The following is a 24,847-nucleotide window of genomic DNA, read 5'->3' as shown; positions in this document are numbered from 1 at the left end:
TCCTCAGGAAATAGGTTGTTTACCATAATATTCTCAGCTCCTCTTAGTCAGACCATCAAAATATTAGTCCACTCAAAGTCTCCAACTCCTCAAAGCTTTCTCCTTCACCTTCTTTTCAGTGGTGCCCAGTGATAGGAGAAGAGGCAACGGACACAAACTAGAACACAGGAAGCTCCATCTGAACATTAAGAAAACAAATCTTTCCTTTGATGGTGCCAGAACTCTGTAAGAGGCTGCCCAGAGAGGTTGTGGAGTCTTCCTCTCTGGAGACTTTCAAAACCCACTTTGAACACATTCCTGTGCAAACTGTTTTAAGAAAATCTGGTTCAGACTAGATAATCCGCAGAGGTCCCTTCCAAATCCTGCCATTCTCTGATTCTGTTATAACTCATCCATGGGAAGCAAAGAATGACCCACAAAGTAAAGAATGATCCACAAACTTAAATAGGAGTCATTGTGATTAAATTTATGGGGAACAAGGCTAATTATTAATATTGAGTCTCCTGCGAGGTTAAAGAGCAAGGCTAAGACAGAAAATGGGACAGCAAAGATGGACACTTGTATTTATTTTCATTAGAGGATATATAATCAACGTAAGAAAGGTAGACTACAGAGCCTGCAAATCTCTGTGACACAACGATAACATCAGACCTCTGTTCAAATAATGAAAAGGGTGCAAATTTTCCATCCACATTAAAATGTCTGCAGTGTAGCTCTCTACATACGTTTTACAGGTGCAATTCATCTTATCCTAATGTACACACATAAAATATGCCAGATAAAGAGCTCCACATAACTCTCTTTCCCTTCATTGTCTATAGATGAAGTCCAGGGTGACTAGCCCACTGCAGAGAGATAAAAATAAGGCACAGCAAATGCTACCTCTATGCCAAGTGCTTTTTGAGATCTGCTGCATGCCTCAGGTCTCAAAACTGAGCTGTGTCTCTTAAACACTCAACAAGCCAATGGGAGTTATTCAATGTTTGGAAAGATTAATGCGACTGTGTTTTGTTATTTGATTACACTAAAAAAATATTTTATTAAGAAGTCTAGATCATATATTTCCCTAGAATGAACATACAAATGTATGAAATACAAAACCTCAGAACCAAAGTTTAATTCCTCTAAGTTTCTTAAAGAGCATGCTGAGGAAAGCACAGGTTTTCATATCATCACATTCTGGTATTTTTACTGCTTCTTGTTTGCTCTTAGTCTCCTTTTTAAGATAATCTAAGCCAATTCTCCACTTTTTGGATGACATCCCCTTAAAGTCATCAGGCATGAAAGGACAAGAAGTCAACTTTGATCTCACCATCTCTATATTTTAAGTAAGGACTTTATCTTAATGTTCTCAAGTTGTGTGTCTGCTATGATTAATACATCCATTAGACATCACTTACAGGTTTTTTTCAATCAATCAATGTGCAACACTCATCAAGAAGCCTTGAGGTTAATTTTAAATGATTTTTCCATATGGTAACTGAGAGACAGCATTCCCACAGTGCTGTCTGTGAAGCTGCACAGTGTAAGGTTGTGGATTTTGTTTTGAGGAAGGCGAAGAATGGTTGGACTTGATGATCTTAAGGGTCTCTTCCAACCTAAATGATTCTATTATTCTATGAAGATGTCCAGGTGATGTTCACACCTGCATGGCCCTTGGGCAACAGAGGGTTCAGTTTCATCTCACATCTCAGTTAACCTGGCTGATGTGTCTAGGTAAAAAGATAGTTTGTCCTGGATTCTCCTCCATTAATTGGTGCAGACAGAATGGAAGCTCCTGAGGGTGGTTTCCTCATTAAGACCCATGGATCTCCTCTGGAGGTGTCTATATCTGGAAGAAGCCCAGGGGACTTAGGAAATGGGATTCATCTCATGAGACAGCTGCCCCTTGCTAGTTTTCTAGACTCCCCTGATGTATAGAAAATAGAAGGAAAGCTACATTTTTGTGCTCAATTTAGCTGCCCTGTTTTATATATTCAGTGAAGGTGAAAGGAATTAGCCAGCTAAAACGTCTTTTTCAATCTGAAATTTGTAAGACACTTAAGGGTTTTTAGGTGAGATGAATGCTGCCTCAAGTAGGATTAAGCAGGGTGATTGCAGGTTGCAACTCCTCTATTCATTATTTTACTGTAATGTGAAAATGGAAATTTATTGTTTCTTCTAATCAGAAAAGGGTTATTAAAATCCAATGAAAAAATAAATATTATATTTAAAAAAGGAAAAAAAAAAGAAAAAGAAACTGTTTTATTGGAAGGGACTGCTCTGGCATTGCTCTTCCATGCATTACACCCCTGCTCCTGAGCACATCCCTCTCCTATTACTCAGTTCCCAAGGGCTATGCAGCTGCTCTGAGAAAGAAGACACCATCCTGCATGCAAGGCATAGCAATCTCTTATCACTTCCACCTTTCCACCCTGACAACTGCTGACCATGAAGGGAGGAACACTCAGAAATGAATTGGCTTTGTTTCTGTTGTTCTGTTAAACTTTTTTTTTTTTCAACATCAGTACAGAATAAAGCCTTCCACCTGCTATTGTGCAGCTGAATTTCTAATCTCTGGTGCCAGCGCAGCTGCTGGGAGCCAAGCCTTAAGCAAGAGAAAGCAAGGTCAGGCACGCACAGGGACAGGACGGCTGTGCTGATGTGATGTGACACACACACGTCTCTACAGCACCAGCAGAGATACCCCAGTTGTTAATTGCTCTGCAAAATTCATTACATCACCCATGGGCAACATCTCTGGATGGCGTTGAGGATGCTGATAGAGAAAATGGATTCAAAATTATTTCACTTTATTTTTCTAAGGAAATAGATGGTACAGTGGTTTGCTTTTTTGTTTTTTTTTTTTAATGATCAGCCATTAGGAAGAAGGTGGCAAGTAATCCTGAGGGATAACTCCACATGTCAGTGTTGGCTCCAGCTATTGGCGGGACTGATAAAGGAAACAGAAAATGATCCTGCCCTGCAGGCTCTGGAAGCAGTGATAATCTGATAATGAGTGCTGCTTACTAGGTGCTTTCCCGCATGTTTTCTTTGATTTAGAGTCCAGGCCCTAAATATCAATTTGTTCACATTATCAGCAAAACAGTTTGCAAGACCTTTTGGAGACCAAGCAAGCAAATGCTTCCAGAGCCCTCTGCAGTTCTTATTTTCCTGTCCAGAGCTCATTTGTCTGCAGCACATTCAGGTGACAAGCCTGAGAAAAGTCACCTTCGGCTTGTACGCAATGCCAGGCATTAAATGGACTCAGAAGGTGCTGCACATCCACTGCCTTTTGATGATTACCAGGGGCCTCTGCTCTCCTGACAATTAAGCCTGAAATATTGTGACAGCCACCACTGAGGAAGGGACAGGGGGAGCTGAAGGTTTGAGTATCAAAAGTGCAGGTAAAGAGGCAGCACTGTGGGGCTGTCAGTGGTTAGATCATTTTATAATTGCAACCAACAAGATAGGTGCTTAACTTCAGACATCGGCTGGTGAATTACCTCAGTTTTCTTATCTGTAAAATAGGTCTAATTCTATTTGCCTTTCTCAGGAAAGCATGATGCATTTGGTTTACTAATTGTTTTGGGTGCTTCAGGCTGCTTAAGAAATATGAAATGCTCAAGAAGTGGTGGATGGGTTGTCAGCACAGGTGCACCTTGGAATATACAGTGTGCATCTGATGTTGTATAGGATGCTAATGCTTGTTTAGAGAGCAAAAGCATGTCCTTAAGAAATATTTTTCTGCATTAGGAAAGACTATAAGGTTGTAGTGGAGTTTGAAATACTTCAAATGAAGCATCAAACCAAACTTTTTTTTTTTTGTTTGGCTATAAAAATCCCAAATAATCTTTAATGGGAATGAAATTCTTGAGGCTATCCCTTGACTTAATTATAAGTTTGTTCATTATTTATGTAGTATTCTGACATACCTAAAGCCTTCATTTGCACATGTGGCTCTTCACTTATAATGGTGATATTTTTCATCACGTGTTGTACAGCACTCCTAACTCACATCCATTTTAATAATGGGTGCAACCGCACATGTTGAGATAGTGTGATGGACTCAGAGGATCATCTAAAGCATCTATTTGCAGAGTACTGTCAGACTGGTTAAATGGTTATGGATAAAGATAGATGTTTCAGACCTAGGGTATGTTCCAGAAAGCAAAGTCTTGCTCAGACAAAAAACAACTTAAACTAGTCAGTGATGGGTTTACTGGCTTTTGCTGAGATGGTCACTGATATGGTGCTTCCCAAGAAGGCCTTATGTGTGATGGACTCCTGCTTTCACGGGGATGCCTAAACATCTGCATGCTGATGGGAAGTAGTGAATAAATTTCTCATCTTGCTTTGCTTGTGCATGTGGCTTTTGCTTTGCCTGTTAAACTCTCTTTATCTCAGCCCATGAGCTTTTGCAGTTTTGCCCTTCCAGTCCTCTCCTCCCACCCATGAGGTTGTGTAAGTTAGCTGCTGGCCAGTGCTACAACATGACAATGGGTTAAACTAAAAAATGCCATGCTTCAAAATAACAATCATTTCAATCTTGAAAAACCATAAGGAACTGTATGTTATGGTTGGGCATCGGGAAAGCAGAAGGATTATTTCACTGTGAGGGTGACAGAACACTGGAACAGGCTGCCCAGGGAGGTTGTGGAGTCTCCCTCTGGAGATATTCAAGACCTGCCTGGATGAGTTCCTGTGTAACCTCGTATAGGTGATCCTGCTCTGGCAGAGGGATTGGACGACATGATCTCTTGAGGTCCCTTCCAGCTCCTAACATTCTGTGATTCTGTGTTTCTGTGAAAGTAAAGGGATTTTAGCCCTTTCTTCCAGTTAGCATAACCTATAACAATTTTCATGTGATGTCGTTACCAGTATCTACCTATGAACCTGTCCCCATTATTGTTTACCAAGATATGCCTTCCTCTGGGTTCTTATTAGATGCGTATGCATATATGTATACATATCTGCTGCCTGGAAGGGGAACTTCCAAACCTCAGAGCATTACAGTTATTTAGGTTGGAGAGGAACTTTGGTGGCCACTGAGTCCACCATCCTGCTCACGGCAGGGCCATGTTTGAGGCTGGATCTAACTGAGGAACTAGATCAAGTGGTTCAGGGTCTCATCCAAACCAATTTTTAATATCACCAAGGATGGGGTTTCCTACTATGCCAGTGTATGATTAAACACATTGTAAAAATTATTTTCCTGTTCTCTAAATAAAATTTTCCTGTTGGGACACAGATCAGAATGAACCTTGGGAGACTTCAATTTGTTTCCTCAAAGGGCTTCCTCTATGAGAATACAAATCTCTCTTAGACCACATTCCTCACTTGCCAAATAGAAGTAACATTCCATTACAGGCACAATTTTCTGTCCCTTTCCTCTACATAGAACAAAAGGCAGGGATGGGAAGCCCAGAATTTGTTGAGAAGGGTCTCTGGCATAACTCACACTACCAGATAATTCCATCCTGAAACTTCTAAGTGATCATGGTGATGAGAAATACATGACAGAATTTCTGATGGAAGCATATTTAGATGCTTCTGTTTCCAAGAAATTTGGCTACTGTAAACTTTCAGAAATTTAAAAGTACATCCAAATCCACAAGGAGAAAATGCAGCTTGAGCCTTGAGAGAAGGTTTTATGTATATTTTATTAAATCCTAGTTTCCATATCATGTAAAAGCCCCTCAGAAATCACTTGTGTCTCCACACTGATAACTTCAAAATGCCACACACGGAGCACTCCAGCATCATTAACTGGTGTGCAATGTTGATTTTCACGCTGCAAATTTGATTGAAAACAGGAGTTTATCAGTAAAATGCTGAAATAGCCTTGAATATGGGGAAGTGAATTAGTGTAATTGCTGATGGGTTCTTTTTATTATCAAGGAGTCTTGATTATAGCTTCGTAGACTTAAATTATGGCAAATCTAGGACAAGATCAATTTAGTATCTAAGCAAATATTTATATGAAGCTGGAGATTGGCATATATTGATCCGTTTACAAGGAGCATAATTCTGTCTGCAAAATGCACTGGCACTGAACAGTGCTCTTTTCACTATGTGCTTCCTCAACAGCAAGGAGCTGTGAAAGAAAACATAATTTGAGAAGTTAGAGGGTTCATCCCAATCAAAGGGAGCTGTGAACCCAAGTCAGTGGTTAAGGACCACCCTTTAGATGGAGATTGATTGCTGCCAGGATATGTATTGTAGATGAATTGATAACCATTTCATGTAGCAAGTTAAAAATCCTGCTTGAAGGAAAAGAAAACATTTGAAGTATCTGTCAATTTGTCAAGTTGCCAATTGCTCACAGGTAAACATCACCCAGGGCAGAGCATCAGCTGCAACATTCTGAGTCTCCAGGCATTTATGAGAGGTCTTGGTATAAATTAGAAGAGCATTTCAAACTTGCCCGATAAAGAAGGATCCTTGTGAAATGATGACCCTCCCCAACAAAGGCTGCTTTTGTTGTGGGCAAAGGCGTGTGTGGGGGTAGGGAATAGAAAGGGGTCAGATTACCTTTTGTTGCATTTTGACAGTCGAAAAGGCCCTGATGAATAATTACCCTTAAAACTAACAAACAAGGGGAAACAATAACAGCAAAAAAAGCGCAGAAAAGCAGAAGGGGAAAAAAACACCAACCCTTCCCCCTCCCTGTATACAACAGCTCCCTTGGAAATAAAACCAAAATAAAATTAACTTGTAGATTAAAAAAAGTGATTCTGCTTTTGGCAATTGTACACACACAAGCACACACAGACACATACAGTTGGAAGACTCCCACTGTCATGTTTATCTTAAACTTTTCTAGTCTCAATCCACTGGGCAGCAAATCTTAAGCAAAATGCAATTTAAAACAAAAAATAATCAAGGGAAAGTACAAGCAGCAAAAAGCACACCCTTGGTTGAAGGCTCCATTGTTTTAGTCACAAAAGAATGAATCCTGGAGAGCAGCAGTTGTCATCTGTTTTGCATAGTCTTTATTTTGCTCTTAATTGGCATTATGTGGAAACTTATCTAGAAGGCCATGGGAACCAAAAGGCATCTGTTGCCCCCTCTTTCTTTGAACCAGCAGAACCCAATTAAAGTACAATTATCTCCCTTTTGCTATTAGCATCCTCATCTAATGGATCAACACAGGGAGGAGAAGCTTTATTCGTCTGAGAGCAGCTACCTTTTCTTATGAAAATTCTTGTAAGGATCATACAGAATGTAAAGGAGACAGAAGTGGTACAGGCTTTGGTGAGCTGAAATGCAGTGTTGCCTTAAAACATGTGATCTAGCTTTCTAGAAGACTTTCTAAATACATTTATTTTCACAGGGGAGTAACTGACCTAAGATTCAAAATGCACTCATGTAGCTTGGATTCAAGCCTGGAAAAATAAAGGAGGTAGCCAAACAAGAAGAGGGAAAAAGACGCAGGTGTCTTCTCAGAGAGCCCAAGCTGCCTCAGAAAGCCATGAACTTGACAATTCCTCTACAGTTTCCTCTGGTTTTAGCTAGAACAGAATTCATTTTCTTCACAGTAGCCACCATGAGGCTATGTTTTGGATTTGTCATGAAGAAAGCAGTGCTGATAACACAGGCATGTTTTTGTTATTTCTGGTAACGTTTGCACAGATTCAAGGCCGCCTCTGCTCCTCACACCACCCAACCCAGTGAGCAGGCTGAGGGTGCACAAGAAGCTGGGAGGGGACACAGCTGGCCTCAACTGACCAAAAGGATATTCCACACCATGTGTTGTCACAGTCAATGTGTAAAGCTGAGGGAAGAAGGAGGAAGGTGGGGGATGTTTGGAGTGATGGCATTTGTCTTCCTAAGCAACCACTACATAAGATGGAGCCCTGCATTCCTAGAGATGTCTGAATAGATGCCTACCCATGTGAAGTGGTGAATTAATTCCTTCTTTTGGGTTGCTTGCTTAGAAAGCCTTTACTTCACCTGTTAAACTGTCATCATCTTAGGTCCTGAATTTTATCACTTTCACCTGTCTCATTCTCTTCTCCATTCCACTGGTAGGGAGTGAGCAAGGGGCTGTGTGGAGTTATTTGCTAGCTGGGATTAAACCATAATGCTATGGATAAACATTTCAGGGGAAATAATGAGACCACTTTCAAACTGCAGCCCAGAGTCCACTCCCAGGTCTATATCCTGCTGCTGAATACAAAAAAGCTATAGCCAACACATGAGTTCCTGCAGCCTCTAAATCTGCTTTTTTTAACACTCCAGGGTGGCTTGGACTTTTAGATGTCCCTAATAACATCCCCTTTAGGGTTTTATTCTGGGGTGGGTGGGTGGGTGGTGGTGACACAATCATAGAATCATAGAATTATTAGGGCTGGAAGGGACCTCAAGGATCATCTAGTTCCAAACCCCTTGTCATGGGCAGGGACACCTCACACTACATCAGCTTGCTCAGAGCCACATCCAGACTGGCCTTCAAAACTTCCAGGGATGAGGCTTCTACCACCTCTGTGGGCAACCTGTGCCAGTGTCTCACCACCCTTATGGGGAAGAACTTCTTCCTAACATCCAATCTGAATCTACCCATTTCTAGTTTTGCTCCATTCCCCCTAGTCCTATCATTACCTGACACCCTAGAATGTCCCTCCCCAGCTTTCTTGTAGCCCCCTTCAGATACTGGAAGGCCATAATAAGGTCTTCTCAGAGCCTTCTCTTCTCCAGACTGAACAGCCCCACCTCTGTCAGTCTGTCTTCATAGGACAGGTGCTCCAGCTCTGTGATCATCCTCGTGGCCCTTTTCTGGACACATTCCAGCACCTCCAGATCCTTCTTGTAATAGGGCCTCCAGAACTGGATGCGGTACTCCAAGTGGAGTCTCACTAGAGCAGAGTAGAGGGGGAGAATCATCTCTCTCAACATGCTGGCTATGCTTCTCTTGATGCAGCCTAGGATGTGATTTGCTTTCTGGGCTGCAAGTGCACACTGGTGGCTCATGTTGAGCTTCTCATCCACCAGCACGCCCAAGTCCTGGCCCGTCGCTGCCCAGCCTGTATCAGTGAGGTGTCCTCACAGAACAGACACCCATGGCTGATTCTAGTTACATATGTGCCTGGCTGTTACAGGCTTCAAAGATAGCTCTGCATAACTTCTGTATCAGTAGCCATCCCCAAGTTAGCAAACGTTTGCACTACCACTCATTCTGTCTCATCAGCAGCTACTAAGAATATGCATGTGTCAGGAAACGTCATGCATTTTATCGCTTCAGCAAGTCAGGCCATCACGAAGCAGTACATGTCCCAGTTGCATCCCTGTTTTACCCCTGGGTGTAACTGGGCTTAAATAAACCTGAGCAAGGAAACAAACAAGCTGCCACTTCTTTTTTTCTTTTTCTGTTTTTTTTTTTCTTTAGGATATTCCACTGCTCTGTTTTCAACCTGTGAAAGGTGCTGTGTGTCATGGTGAAGAAGAACTCAATCTGCCAACGTGGAAAGCAGAATACTCATTGTAGAGGTGCTACAGAGGGGCACTTCTGCTGTACCAAGATATGATCACCAAATCTCAATGTTAACAGTTTTAAGATGTATGGAGACAGACTGAGAGAGTTGGAACTGTTCAGTCTGGAGAAGAGAAGGCTCTGAGGAAACCTTATTGTGGCTTTCCAGTATCTGAAGGGGCCTACAAGAAAATGGTGGGGGACTTTTTAGGCTGTCAGATAGTGATAGGACTAGGGGGAATGGAGCAAAACTAGAAATGGGTAGATTGGATGTTAGGAAGAAATTCTTCACCATGAGAGTGGTGAGATACTGGAACGGGTTGCCCACAGAGGTGGTAGAAACCCCATCCCTGTATGTTTTTAAGGCCAGGCTGAATGTGAGCAACCTGATCTAGTGTGAGGTGTCCCTGGCCATGGCAGGGGGGTTAGAACTAGATGATCCTCGAGGTCCCTTCCAACCCTGACAATTCTATGATTCTATATGCAGTTTTACAATCATTTCATGAGCTTGCTTAATTGAGTTCATTTCCAAAACAATTTAACAGAATATTGCCTGTTAGGATGTTTTTCAGGAAGCCATCACCTCTTTGACCTCCAGCAGCAAATCTCCTGTCTGATTTCTTCCCTGGAGAGCTCAGTGTTGCAGCTACATGATTCTCCTACCTGAACAGATAACAATGTCACTGAGTATGTGCTTTTGACTTTTGTCATTTTATACATGCCTGCCTTTATTTATTTATTTATTTATTTTTGGCTTTTGCCATGGTTGGCCAGTGCAATGGAGGGAGAAAGAGAGTGTCCTATCTCCAAAAACCACCTGAAACACAGGGTGGCTGCTGCAGATTCTCTATATAAGCAGCACAGCTGCAAACAGGGAAAACAGTAACAGTCCCACTGGTACACCTCTCTATGGATTTATTCACAGATTTTTTTTTGAGCTTCTGAGAGTGGGGTAAGTGTGGCAAGAAATCCCCAAAGAAGTGGTAAGGAATTGGTTAAAGAGATTAGAAAATGTTCAAACAAGGGAGAACAATGTGGAAATTATGCACTGCATTTGATTATGAAACCACAAAATTTCCTCTGTGCCCTCCCATCACATAACACCCAAAGGCTGCTCTGAGAGCAATGGAACAGGATGAGCAAATGCTTGTCTCCCAGCACAGAGATGAAACCTGCAGGGAGACAGCTGTGGTGGAAAGGATTGAAATTAATGCCAAGCAATAGATGAGATTTTGGTTGAGATTTTGATGAGATTTATTGCTGCAAATGTTTTTCCTGGCAAATGTCACCCCCAACAGAATTAAGAAAATAAAGCAAAACTCAGAAACACCTTCCAGATAAATGGCAGCTCATCCCTCAAATTCTCAGGGTCACAGTATCACAGTACATTAGAGGTTGGAAGGGAACTCAAGAGATCATTGAGTCCAACCCCCTGCCAAAGTAGGATCTCTTAGGGTAGTCTGCACAGGAATGCATCCAGGTGGGTTTTGAAACTCTCCAGGGAAGAAGACTCCACAAACTCTCTGGGCAGCCTGTTCCAGTGCTCCACCACACTCACTGTAAAGAAGTTTCTCCTCACATTGAGGTGAAATCTTCTATGTTCAAGTCATGGATGGCCTCCTTGTAAGCAACTGGGAATATCACGTAGAAAAAATGCTGCAGCTGAGCACTGCCCAGCACAGCTTCATTCTTATACATGGTCTAATATGGGAGAATTAAGATCCTGTAGAAATAAACAGAATATTCTGCATTTGCCTCTTGATGAAGCTTCTTACGGTGCCTCTCCTGTTCTGTCCTTTATGGAACTACCAGAATTACTCCTTAGTGGTTGGTAATTACACTTAAAAATGCCAATTTTTTGGCACAGACAGCGAAAATTGAGGCTTTCAGGTGAATTGTGTGTTTGCCTTGAACAGGGCAGCAACTCTGCATGAGGCTGGCCAAGCTCATTTTTATTTTCTCAAAAGGACTGAATGCTCTGTAGATTTGAGTGCATGCCTTAGGCATAGACCCACCATCCCCTCCTCACAACCATCTTTAGCAATCCTGGGAGAAAACAGTTTTCATCATGCAGAGATGAACAAACCTCCTTGAGCCAGATGTCCACCTCAGAAAAACATTTTCCCAGCCTTTGGAATCTTGCTACTTAGTCTGTTATTCTCACAGGCACTTTTATTTCTTTTCTCGGGTAGATTTGGAAGGTCCTTGTGAAGGCTACCATATCCTGCTACTTGTCTTTTCTGAGCTGCAATTCAGAGGTGCTGATCTCTGTATTAAAATCTAATGTACTTATCTTTCCCAGCAAGGCCACATTAGGTTAATATACTGTTAATAGTAAGTGTTCAGGGTAACACTTTCAGCTGAGTCAGGCTGCCTGTTCCTGCTATCAGGTTAAATGTGATAAAATAAAGAACTCGGTCCTTTGTCTGGACCAGATAAGAGCCATGTCTCTTTGGCATCCAGAGGGGAAAAAAACCCACAACCAACCAAGCAAAACCCCCAAAACAAAACAAAAAAACCCCAGACTTAATTTAGCAAATAGAGTGAAAAAGGTGACTGCTCACTTCAAAGGCACATAAACTGTTACCAGATTTATGTTTGTCCATTATTATCAGTGGTAATACTGTGCTGTTATTGCAAAATAGAGTCAGGGGAAGGATCTCACCTGTTGAAGCATATTTTAAATTGCCTTCCTTATTTAAGCCTGTCCTTCACGTTAGGACTTAATAGGACTCCTCACAGGGGCTAAATACATGCTTGAAGAGTTTTGCAGCAGCAGTACTCAAGGGTGCTTTCTTGTACCAGGTGAAGACAAATCCTACAACTCACTTTCATTTATTTTTATCCTATTGCACAAGAGAGGAATGCTCTTACTCACATACCTGTCTGTTTTGTCTTATGATATTCAGCAGCTTCTTAACCCCAGTGAGAAAGCATGGTAAACCAAACTTCCCTACCTACAGAGTTGAGGGTGAAGTCATACACAGCTGAAAAGTTAGCATTAAAATTAAATGAAAAGGCTTGGCTGCAAAATGGAAACTGATTCTTATGTGCCCCAAAGCAAATTTCTCTCACTCTTCCCACCATTCTCTCTACCCTATCAGTCAATGCCTAATTAGAATCTGTAAATTAAAACAAGTCTATCCTGGGTCAGCCAGAGCATTTGAAAGCCTTACCATGAACAAAATGAGTTCAGCTCAGCCAACATGAATGAGTGAAAGCAAAATGGGATAAGAATTCTTAGATACATAGTTCGTACTAGGACCCAAAATTAAGTCAGTTCTCTGTACCATGTCTGTGGCTGACATACTAGAGCTTGCAGAGAGTCCACAACAGTGGCTAGTGGCACCATGAACTTTGCTGCTCAATGAGAACTACAAAGTAAAGAGGGCCAAGGAGCTTTGGCCACATTATAGTGGGCTTCAGGCTTGCTTGAAAGAGTGCTACAATTCTAATAGGAACTACACATCTTCTTCAAGGAGAAAAGATACAGAATCATAGAATCATAGAATGGTATGCATTGGAAGGGACTTTTAAAGGTCATCCAGTCCAACCCCCTTGCAGTGAGCAGGGACATCTTCAACTAGATCACATTGCTCAGAGCCTCATTCAAGTTATCTTGAATGTTTCTTGAGATGAGGCTTCTACCAACTCTCTATGCAACCCATGCCAGCGTTTCACCACTCTCATCTTAAAAAAGTTCTTTAAATCTAATCTAAATATCCCTTCCTTCAGTTTTAAACCATCACCCATGTCCTGTCACAACAAACCCTGCTCAAAAGTCATGCAGCAGTGGAGAGGGAACCAAGGGTACAACACATGCTACTGTGACATCTGTGCTATCCAGTGTCACAGGCTGTGATTGTAGCAGTTTTCATGTACTGACTATTGGCCTCATGCACAGCACTGTTAGATCTGTCTGGAATGAACACTGTGAGATTATGCAGAGATGTACAAGGAAACCCTGAAAGATGCTTGATAAGGTCCTGAATGCAGCCAAACCATGCCAGATCAGTTGGGAGATTCAGCCTGTTTGTGAAGATGGGTGGTATGTGTAAGGGCTGTGGGTAAGCCTATACATTAATGCTCTTCAAAGAGAAGGAAGATGTTATGATATTTTCATCTATTACAAAACTACAAGGAAATGAGCAGTAAGTATCCCCAGGGAAAGATTTCTCTAAGGTACTCTATTTCTGCAGCTAAAGGTGGTTCTGATGGTATGAAATGATCTCTTTTTCCAAGCGTGGTAATGATGAGATCTTTGCTATGATGTTGCTGTGCTATATCAGTTCTTTGGAGGGTATGAGATCATATCTCCTGCGTGTCACGGCTAGGAGGAGCAAAACCTATGCTGAAAATTGCTTCCTACAGCAAAGCAAATGAAAACTAAAATCTCATCTCTCCAACAAATACATCTGAAATTCATTTGCACATCTAAACGGGGATAAAATGATTGACCAACAGTGTACAAGCACTTCTCTTACTAAACTTCTGATTCATACTGGTTTCTATGCCCACTCCTTCGTACACCCTACAGCCAAATTCCTGATGACATCCTTCTTATTTTTTTGCCAGTTCCCTCTCTGGCAAATAATGAGAGGGGAGAAGATTATGCACTTGAAAGCAAAAAAAAAAAAAAAAGGCAAATGAATAGATAAATAAATAAATAATGTATTTAGTAGTCACAGAGATGAGCCTATTTTATCTTGAGGCAAACTTCAAATCACAGAATGGACCTTTAAAGGTCATCTAGTCCAGCCCTCTTGGCAGTAAGCAGGGACATGACAGGATCACACAGTCACAGGATCACAGCTTGTTAGGTGTGGAAGGGACCTCTGAAGATCATCGAGTCCAATCCCCCTGCCAGAACAGGACCACAGAATCTAGTGCAGGTTGCACAGGAACACATCCAAATGGGTGTTGAAAGTCTCCGAAGAAGAAGACTCCACAACCTCTCTGAGGAGCTCCATGACCCTTATAGTAAAAAAGTTTTTCCTCATGTTGAGGTGGAACTTCCTGTGCTGTAGTTTACATCCTTGTCCTATCACAGGGCACAAGTGAGCAGAGGCTGTCCCTTCCTTCCTGACACTCAGCCCTCAGATATTTATGAGCATTTATTAAATTGCCTCTCAGTCTTTTCCTCTCCAGACTAGGTCTCTCAGCCTTTCCTCACCAGGCAGTGCTCCAGTCCCTTAAACATCCTTGTAGGCCTCCACTGGACTCTCTCAAGTAGATCTCTGTCCCTCTTGAACTGGGGAGCCCAGAACTGGATGTAATATTCCAGGTGTGGACTCACTAGGGCAGAGTAGAGGGGGAAGGAGAACCTCCCTGGATCTGCTGGGCACACTTCTCTTAATGCACCCCAGGATACCATTGGCCTTCCTGGCCACAAAGGCATATTGCTGTCCCATGGACAGCTTGTTGTCCACCAGGACTCCCAGGTCATTCTCCATGGGGATGCTCTCTACCAGATCACCTCCCAGCCTGTACTGGTGCAATGTGTTTTTCCTTCCCAGATGCAGGACTCTGCACTTATCCTTGTTGAACCTCATTAGGTTCCTCTTTGCCCAGCTCTCAGTCTGTCCAACTCTACAAGACATCTTCAACTAGATCAAGTTGCTCAGAGCACCATCAAACTTCAGGTGTTAACCATGAAAAATGACAGTCTAGTGCCCCAGAAAAACAAGCATGGATTGATGCTTAATTAAAACTGCAAGACAAATTGATTTGGATAAATAGAACCTTTTAAATTAATCCCTTTCTGTCTAGAATCATAACATTGAATCACAGAATCATTAAGGTTGGAAAAGACCTCCACCTACCACCACCATGCACACTAAACCACATCCCGAAGTGCCCTGTCTGCATGCTTTTTAAACACCTCCAGGGGTGGTGATTCCACCATTTCCCTGGTCAGCCTGTTGCAATGCCTGACTATGCTTTCAGTAAAGAAATTTCCCTAATTACCCAATTTAAACCTCCCTTGGTGCATCTTGAGGCCACTTCCTCTTACCATATCACTTGTTACTTGGGACAAGAGACTGGCCCCCACCTTGCTACAAACCTCCTTTCAGGGAGCAAGAAGGTCTCCCCTCAGCCTCCTCTTCGCCAGGCTAAACAACTCCAGTTCCCTAATCAGTCCCTCACAAAACTTGTGCTCTAGACCCTTCACCAAATTTATTGCCCTTCTCTGGACTTGCTCCAGCACCTCAACTTTGTGGGTTGAAACAAGATGTCTTGGAGAATAGGCAGTTCCCTATTACATGCCCTCTCTGTAGCTGTAGCACCTGGGGGCTTTAAATGCATCACCAGCCCAAGGTGTTGGATGCTGTATAAATATATAGTTGCTAAAGACGCTTGACTTGGATTTGTAATGTAAACAAGAAGATATGCCATGTAGTTTCTGTGACAGGTAGATCAAGGCTAAGAAAACAAGGGGCTTAAAGAAACATGAATAGATGTACACATTTTCTAGCAGGTTCAAATTAGCTGGACAGTGGGGACTTTTTACAAAGCTATTCATATAAAGCATTTGTAAATGCCTCAAAATACCTAAGAGTTGCTTATCAGATATAGCAGGAAAATAGATAGGAAAAAAAGTGCACTGGTTGCAGCAAAATGGCATGAAAACCAACAACAGCCAGTGTTTGCAAGCTGGGGAACCTAATGCCAGGTAGCTAATACTGTCATTCCTCACCTGAATAAAAACTGACTAATCAGCAACAAACCACGGTTTCCATCGAGAGCTGCAAATGAGCAGCAACTCTGAAAATCAGCCTGTTTCCAGATCAATGCTGGCTGCTCCAAAACAAAGATATTGGCTGAAAAGCACCCTGAGAACTGCTGTACCTACCCTGAAGGCATTTTATTCCTTTCAATGAGACAGTCAAAGAACAGCCCCCGTTATTTGTAGTGTTCCTACTCATTTTCTGTGTGCCTTGCCTTTTGCCAGCTGGATTCAGCTGATAATGCTGGACCAGCCAGCATGGCATACTCAGGAGGCAGCTATTGACCAGCCCCTTGAAGTGGAGATGTGATTGCCCCACAGTTGGCATGGGCTGACTCCCATATTCAGTTGGACATAACTAAGGAAAAAATTCTATGATTGCATAGAAAATAATTGATTTGGGGTATATTCTTGACTCTCTGACCTTTTGCCTTTTGTTGTTTTTGTTGCTGTGTTTTGTTTTGCTTTTTTTAAGAATCAGCCTTCTTCATATTATGTTGACAAATAAGAATTCACCTTCAGTAGAAGGCATCAATATTTCCTGTGAAGATATCTTCCCGTAAAGAGAGCTTGTCATGTTCAGTGACTCACAGCAATTTGGGGAGTTTTATTTTAGAGATTTCCTCTTCTTTTCCTCACTCCACTCAGCTTGCTGTAGGCTGTCACCTCATTATATTGTTACCACTTACCATGAAACCCTGACTTTGAAAACATTTTTTTTCTCTGACTATTTTTCACCTCTCTCTTTTCTTTTTTTTTCCTCCCCTGCCCCCCTCTTTTTCTTTGATGCACACTCTTTATCTTGCAGTGAGATCTCTCTCAGGGCTCTGCTTTTTAAAATCATGCTTACAGACACAACATTTCAGTTCACACCAGCCCTAATAATTCTGAGTAACCAAACTCCAACACGATGTGTATTTCATTTGAGTAGGGTAGATATGCATACATTTGTCCCCTGAAGAATCTTAGAATGGTTTAGGTTGTAAAAAACCTTTAAGACCAACAAGCCCAACTCTTAACCCAGCACTACCAAGTCCACCACTAAACAATGTCCCTAAGTGCCACATGTAGTCATATTTTAAATACCTCTAGATATGGTGACAGAGCCACCACTTTGGGCATCCTGGTCCAATGCTTTATGACCCTTTCAGTAAAACATATTTTCCCAATAACCAATGTAAACCTTTTTGGTTGCAACTTGAGGCCATTTCCTCTCATCCTGGTAATCTAAAGACAAGGGATATTGAATAACTACATGGATGTATTGGAAGATTTTGGAAATATTCACAGGGCTGAAGTTGAAAGATCTGATTGAGTTGCATTGCCTGCATGATGTTCCTACAGTTTATAGTCAGGAGAAGATTCTGAATGTTACAGATTCTGCATGCAAAATTTAGCTCAATTAATTGTCTGGTAAATATAGATATAGATATATATATACACACATAGAGAGAGAGAGATAAAGTATATATAAATATATATAAATATACATGAGACAGACTGAGTTTCCAACAAATTCATAGTGATCGCTGTTATTGTGGAAAGAAAGAATTTAATTCCTTATAGCAGCAAGTGGTTTCTCCTCCAAGAGTAAAGAACAAATTCCTGGACATAATCTGCAGGCAGAGTTGCCATGCTTTGGGAACTGCCTATTATTGTTTATGTCAATATCAGTACAACACTGGGGATTAAACCACTTCCATTGTGTCTCACAATTCAATATTAATTTCAATTACATATCACTTTATATTCAGGGCTATGAGCTTTAGGACTCTCCCTCCCATATTTGTAGTTTTATCATTAAAAGGCATTTCATTCTCTTCATTCATCATTCACCTCAACACTTCACTGGTTTGAGGTGAATATGAAAATACAGGAACCTGTAGGTGCCCCTGTCCACATTTGTAGTGCTAGGTGCTGTATGCACACCTTCCAGGTGAAAAGCTCTTACAATCGGAATAGAGAAGATGAATATCAAAGAGGAACTTTGATCCCACATCACAGATGAGAAATAAGGGCTTAGGGACATTAATTCCTGCAATCATCCCATCAAGCTGTGGACAACAGTCATGCATAATTCAGGCATCTAGTTGTCCTAGACAGCAGTCTACAGGGGAAAAGAGAGAAAGAGGGATAGACTTCTCTATGAGTAATTTATGTGCTTTGTGGCCTACATATTTTAGAGATCCAACATTCACCCACTGCCTGTACAGGAAGACTGGATTGATCAGCTCTTCATTTAGCTCTCTGTATCCATTATCAAAATGCCCACAAACCCACTTATTTTTCTCACCTGTTGAAGCACCTTGGGGGATAATCTGATCAGGTCAGCATTCCCTACTGCTAATTCATTCTCTTCTTCAGTTCTCTCTATTTCCCTCTTAAAACCCACCCTAGTTTTCTACCCTAAAAGCAGTTTCTGAAAACTTTGTTCCATTTGACTCTAGGCTTGGAACTCCCTACTCCTACTGTCTCCACCTCTGTTTACTGCTCTCCTCTCGTCTCCTCTCCGAACCTCTCCGAACCTCTCCTCTCCAAACCTCTCCTTTCTGAACCTCTCCGAACCTCTCCGAACCTCTCCGAAACTCTCCTCTCCGAACCTCTCCTCTCCAAACTTCTCCAACTCTCTCTAGGAAAACCTTTGAGCAGCTGGTTAGATTAGATAATTTCCAATGGTCCCTACTAACCCCAAATATTCTGTGGTTCTTGGATTCATTATTCTACTCTCTTCTGACTTCTGGTCTTTTTTTTTTCACCTTTGCCCCCCCCCACCCCCCCACCCCCCACCCCGGCATATTCAGCAGTGTCAACTTCACTTTCTTTCCATTTGAGGAGTCCCAGCCATGATCTCCAACCAACCTTCTTTCTCTCACCGTAGACAGTGCTACCATCCTGTCACATGCCTACAGCCTTGACAACCTCTTCAATTCATACTCCTCTCCCAGATGCCACTTCCCAGTTGCATTGAAAACATGCAGATGTGGCCTGTGTCACACAATTATGGTGATGCCTCTCCTCTCTCTCTACCCATCAAGGTAAATCTCTCACCTCAGACTTCATCATTGATCATCTTAATTATTGCACAATCAATCAAATGAGAACTTTTGTGTTTTTGTCCATGCCAATTCCCAGAAATATCTACAAAATAACCTTTTTATTGTCTTCCCTTCTCTGCAGCGATATCTAGAAAGCACTGACAAGGGTTAGACTGCAGATGCTATGTTAGCATTGCCTGTCAAGCTAACCAGCACTTTCTGATTACATCCATGGGTCTCCAACTGCCTGTTCCTACCCATGGCTTCAGAGATATAAGTAATTTATGCAGAGAATGTCTATGCACCCAGAGTGCCTGGCACAGTAAAAATGAGCCCTTGAACAGGACTGTAATGTAGATTATTGTTGTCAGTTAATAAAGATAAACACAGATCAATAATAGACATCTTCTAAAGAAATTACTGAAATTCCTCATGACTGTAATTAAATAAATCTGCAGAAGAAATATGACAACTATTGTAATTTGATTTTAAATGACAAAAGATAATTAAAACATTCCAGGTACTGGAATAAGTACTCACTTTTTGTATTTATCTTCTTAGAAATATCTAGGAATAATCCATCAATTACTTCTTGTAGGATGCAGTTTTAACCTGGACCAGTACTATTCTCAGTCTACCTGTAAGAAGACATGCATACATACATGTAAATCAGTGTTTTGTTTATTTTTTTTTTATCTGCTGTCCTAAATGAATTGAAAACAACTGCTGACAATTAGGGTACATAAAGCAGTCATATAGATGTGGTTCCTAGTGTAAGATCACATCAGTACTGTGTTAGGGTTTGCTTAGTCATCCCATGGAAATAATCACGGAATCATAGAATCATTAAGGTTGAGAAAGACCTCTAAGGTAGTCAAGTCCAACTGTCAACACCACCATGCCTACTAAAGCATGTGCAAAAGTGTCATGTCTAGATGTTTTTTGAATACCGCCAGGGATGGTGACGCCATCAGTCCCCTGGGCAGTCTGTTTCATTGCGTCACGACACTTTCAGTAAAGAATTTTTTTCCCCCCAATATCCAGTCTAAACCTCCCATGGCACAACTTGAGGCCATGTATTGCTAAATACAAACTGAGGCTTTCTGTACAGCATTTAGAAATTAAATGTCTGTCCTTGGCTAACTGCAAACATCCATCCTTTTGCCAAAAGCATAATTTTTACCCATTGCTCTATTGCAGTTTCAAGCATTTCCAATTAACATGGTAGAGGTTGCTTCCCTGTTGTGTGATTTTACACTTCTCAAAAGGTGATTTTTTATTTATTTTTTTTTTTAATTTATGTGGTTATCCTGAACATTTCCTTCCTTAAATCTTTTACCCTTGTTAGAGCAAAACAATTAAGATCTTACACAGATGCTTCTTGTTTCCACTCACATGAGTAAATTTTGTCTTATCTGTGTTACTTGTGGTATTGAAGAGCCCCAGTTTAAAAGTAATGATGCCTGTGTGACAAAACCTGTCACACTGCAAGCAAGCGGTTCAAAGACAGTGTAGAATAGCACTGAGGCTCCTCTTCTTTTACACCTCTCCTTAGCTGATTAGCCCTAAGCCCCCTCTCTTAACTCCTTTCCTTGTCTCAAGGAGACAAAGTCCCACAGGGCCTGGGGAGGTGGGGAAGAGACCACAGCAATTGGGAATGTGTGGTTTCATTAAAGCCGTATTTCCCAGGCCATTCACTTTCCCAGGCTACCTGGATTTGCTTGATGTGCATCTATTTTGCATGCACTCTGCTGCACAAGGTCTTGCAGAACTGGAAAAAAATAAAATTCAGAAGTCTGAACGACATGGTAGCATACTGTGATGGAGGTGGGTTTCCAAATCTATCCTTGGCAACCTCTTTCTGCATATATAGTCCAAAACTGCATTGACCTTTCAATCTTGCCAATTGCAAATTAATTTTGAATCCAAGCTATCCACTGAAAAGGTGCAAAGGTCACCTTTAAATAGCTGCTCTGCTACACTGCCCTTTACTCTATGGTCCACATCCTTCAGCTTTCTCCCATTAATTCTGCTTTTTGAGCAACCCTCCTTTCTGCTGATTGCGTCCTCATACAGATTATTTCTCCTCCACATGCATTTTCTGAAGCTGCATCTCATTTTGTCATTTCCTGCCTAAGGTTTCTAATGTCTCTATCTTCACTGATTTATGCAGCGCCTCCCAATTTGGATCATCTGTGATTTTAATTAACATGTACTCTTTTCCTGTCTTTTGGCTAATGAATGAAGATGTTTAAAGAAGAATGGACTCAAGACTGCTCCCTGATGTTCCCCCACTAGAAAACTCATGCAATTCAACACATTTTCATTTATTATCTCTCTTTGCTAATGGCCCTGTGGATGGTTTTTAATCAATATCACAGGGTTCTTATCTAAGCCAATCTGAATTAATTTTGTGAGTCTTCTGTCTCACTGGTGTTCACTTCAACAAGAGGGAAAACAAAACCAGAAGAGGCCATTGCTCAGTGGAATGCATTTCTGGGACATCTGGAAATGAGGATGAGGTGAGAAGTGTTCATTCTCTTCTCCTAGGACTCTGGCATACTTATGGTCCCTCACTGCCATAACAGCTATACTTCTCCTAATTTTTAATATTAGGAATTTTAATATTAGTTTTTAAACTACTTGCCAAGGTGTGAAAGTGATACTATTCCCACTTTTGTGAATAAGTTCCAGCAAGGAAAGAAGAGGTGGTCAGTTCTGCTCCGTCATCAGTCATGGTTACAAACTCAGAGGTTATTGTTGCTTTTTCATTTATGCCTCTCTTCTGGAAGTTATTGTGCTATGCCTGCCTATGTTTCTCAGGCATGACCAATCAAATGCACCATCAAAGTGACAGAATTTGATCTTTAATTGAAAAAAAAAAATAAACCTATATATTTGCATAGAGTCATAGGTTTGGCTTGGAAGGGACCTTTAAAAATCATCTAGTCCAACCCCCCTGCATTAAGCAAGGACATCTTCAACTAGAGCAGATTTCACAGAACCATGTTTGACCTGAATTGGTTTACATAGAATACATAGAATAAACCAGGTTGGAAGAGACCTTCAAGATCATCATGTCCAACCCATCAACCAATCCAACACCACCTAAACAACTAATCCATGGTTTCCAGAGATGGAGCATCTACCACTTCTCTGGTCAACCTGAGCCAGTGTTTCACCACCCTCAGTGTAAAAAAAAAAACACCATTTCTTCCTTCTGTCTAGTCTGAATCTGTGTCAGAATGTATCATGATCTGAATGCCATTTTGAAAGACCAAGTCCAACTAGATGTAAAGCAATGCCAGAAAAAAGTGAGCATCAGGCACTCAAAGCACATAACCTGCATAGTCTAGGCAAAACAGAGTGATAGATGTTGGATCTGCTCCTGGAAGTTATTTGGGCACCTCCTCTCACTCAGCATGGGTGTCGAGATATTTCTGAAGATTTTGACCAAAGTGCTTTCCTTGATGTTATACAGGAAGTTTGCACTGGATTTGAACCCAGATCTGCAAAGTTTAAAATGTATTCCCTACCTAAGAACTTCTTTCCTATCAAGAGGATTATAATTTAATGCGATGGATGTTTAAACTCCAGTGACTTCTCTATGACTGTACTCTTTTGTTCCCCAAAAATTAAGGTCTCACCCTGTCCATGTGCAGAATTTCTTTTACTGTCCCCTCTTGATAACCAGTTTTAATGTGGTAGTTACAATCCTTTTGGATGAAAATAAAGAGCACCTTTCTGCTGCAGAGGAAAAGATTAGAAAAGGCATTTGTTGCGTGGATTTCTTTACACGGGTTATTTCTTTTATGCAATATTAATTGATGCTTCTGAATCAGCTCTGAAATAATCCCAGAAACTTCATGTGTTTTTAATAAAATCCAACAGGATTAAAAAGAAAAAAATCATAGAATCATAGAATGGTCTGGGTGGGAAGGGACTTCCTAGGATCATCTAGTCCAACCCCCTTTGCATTAGGCAGGGACATCCTCAACTAGATCAGGCTGCCCAGAGCCCTGTCAAGCCTCACTTTGAATATCTCCAGGGATGAGGCACCAGCCACCACCCTGGGAAATGTGTTACAGTGTTCCACTACCCTCGTAGTGAAGAACCTGTTCCTAACAGCCAATCTAAATCTGTTCTTCCCTAGTTTGAAGCCACTTCCCCTTGTCCTATCACTGCAGGCCTTTGTAAACAGTCTCTCTCCATGCTTCTTGCAGACCCCCTTCAGGTACTGGAAGACTACTATTAGGTCTCCCCAGAACCTCCTCTTCTCCAGGCTGAAGTCCAATTTTCCCCTTTGCCTTTCTACCTCTCTCACCAATGGAAACTCATGGGACAAAAAAACCAACACAGCAAACCAAACCAGCAACAACAACCCCCCCTAAAAAACCAAACCAAACCAAACCCAAGCAAAAACAAAACATAGAATACACAGAATACATAGAATAAAGCAGGTTGGAAGAGACCTTCAAGATCATCGCGTCCAACCCATCAACCAATCCAACACCACCTAAACAACTAACCCATGGCAAAACAAAACAAACAAAAACCCAAACCAAAGAAAAACCCAAACCCCACAATAAATAAACAACCACCACCACCAAAACACCAAAACCCACCCAACCCTCAAAAAAGCTCAACAAAGCCTAACAAGAAAAACAGAAGGAAAAAGGAAAAGAATAGAATATTTCCAGGACGATCACCAGTTATAAAAAAAAAATAATCATGAGCTTAGAAATTATCTAAGGGAGCACAGAGGGAGGTAAAAACATGAAGAAGTCAATTTGGAAAATATTTGCTGGAGCAAAATTTATTAATAATCATTATGGGTTTTTTAAATGTGTCAAAATTAGTACGTGTTCTTGCTTCTGCTTTTCTCATTAATGCATTTAGTGCAAAAAGACATCTAGGACAAAGTGTTTGTTACAAATGTTCTCCTCATATTAGGGAAATAATTACACTGGTTTTGGTTTGGTTTGGGTTTTTTTTTAATCTAAACTTTTAAACACAGCCTAGTTGGAAATGAATTGCCTTTAACTTGCTAATAATAAGCACAAGAAACTTACTCTAAGTTCATTTCTGGTGCAATTTATACTATACACAACTTCAGTGAGGTGTAATTAGCAGTGCATTGCAATAATTTATTACTGATTTAAAAAGCCTGAACAATCAGGACCTTACAGCAAAATGGGAAAATGGGAAGCTCTGTGCCAGACATATTATTCTGGTTTATATTAATTCAGTTATTTTACCTTTGGTGCACATTCATCTATCCATACAATGCGAATGCTCCATTGAGAAAGATGCTGAATATTGAACCTTTGGCTCAATATGAAATATGAACTCTGAGGCATAGCTGCAATAATACTTCCATTTGCATTATTGTGATTAACTTTCCTCTGAATAGGAAGCATCCTGTAATATTAATTGCAGAAATCGTGAGATCCCAATTGTCATAAATCACTGTGCAGTGTAAAGCGAGCTCTCCTAAAACCTTAAAGAAAAACTTTTTGTGTGTGTGTGTGTTTTGAATTTAATTTCAACCTCATTTTTACCAGGCTTTCCTATTTGTGTCTGTTGACAAGACAGTAATTATGCTTTTCTCTTGATTAACACATTCTTTTCAGT

General features: G+C 41.1%; 1 protein-coding gene across 1 annotated transcript in view; it reads right to left on the bottom strand.

The window, feature by feature from the left end:
• The window catches only part of TENM4 (teneurin transmembrane protein 4), a 901,855-nt gene that overhangs the window by 462,827 nt on the left and 414,181 nt on the right, over positions 1 to 24,847 (bottom strand). Inside the window, exon 4 of the mRNA XM_054164697.1 lies at positions 19,754 to 19,851. The gene's annotated coding sequence lies outside the window, so the exon portion shown is untranslated. The remainder of the gene's footprint in view (positions 1 to 19,753; positions 19,852 to 24,847) is intronic.

This window comes from Dryobates pubescens, chromosome 10 (assembly GCF_014839835.1).
Source record: "Dryobates pubescens isolate bDryPub1 chromosome 10, bDryPub1.pri, whole genome shotgun sequence".
Classification (NCBI taxonomy): domain Eukaryota; kingdom Metazoa; phylum Chordata; class Aves; order Piciformes; family Picidae; genus Dryobates; species Dryobates pubescens.
The sequence above is the reverse complement of the archived record's forward strand: the minus strand, read 5'-3'. Positions and strand labels throughout refer to the sequence as shown.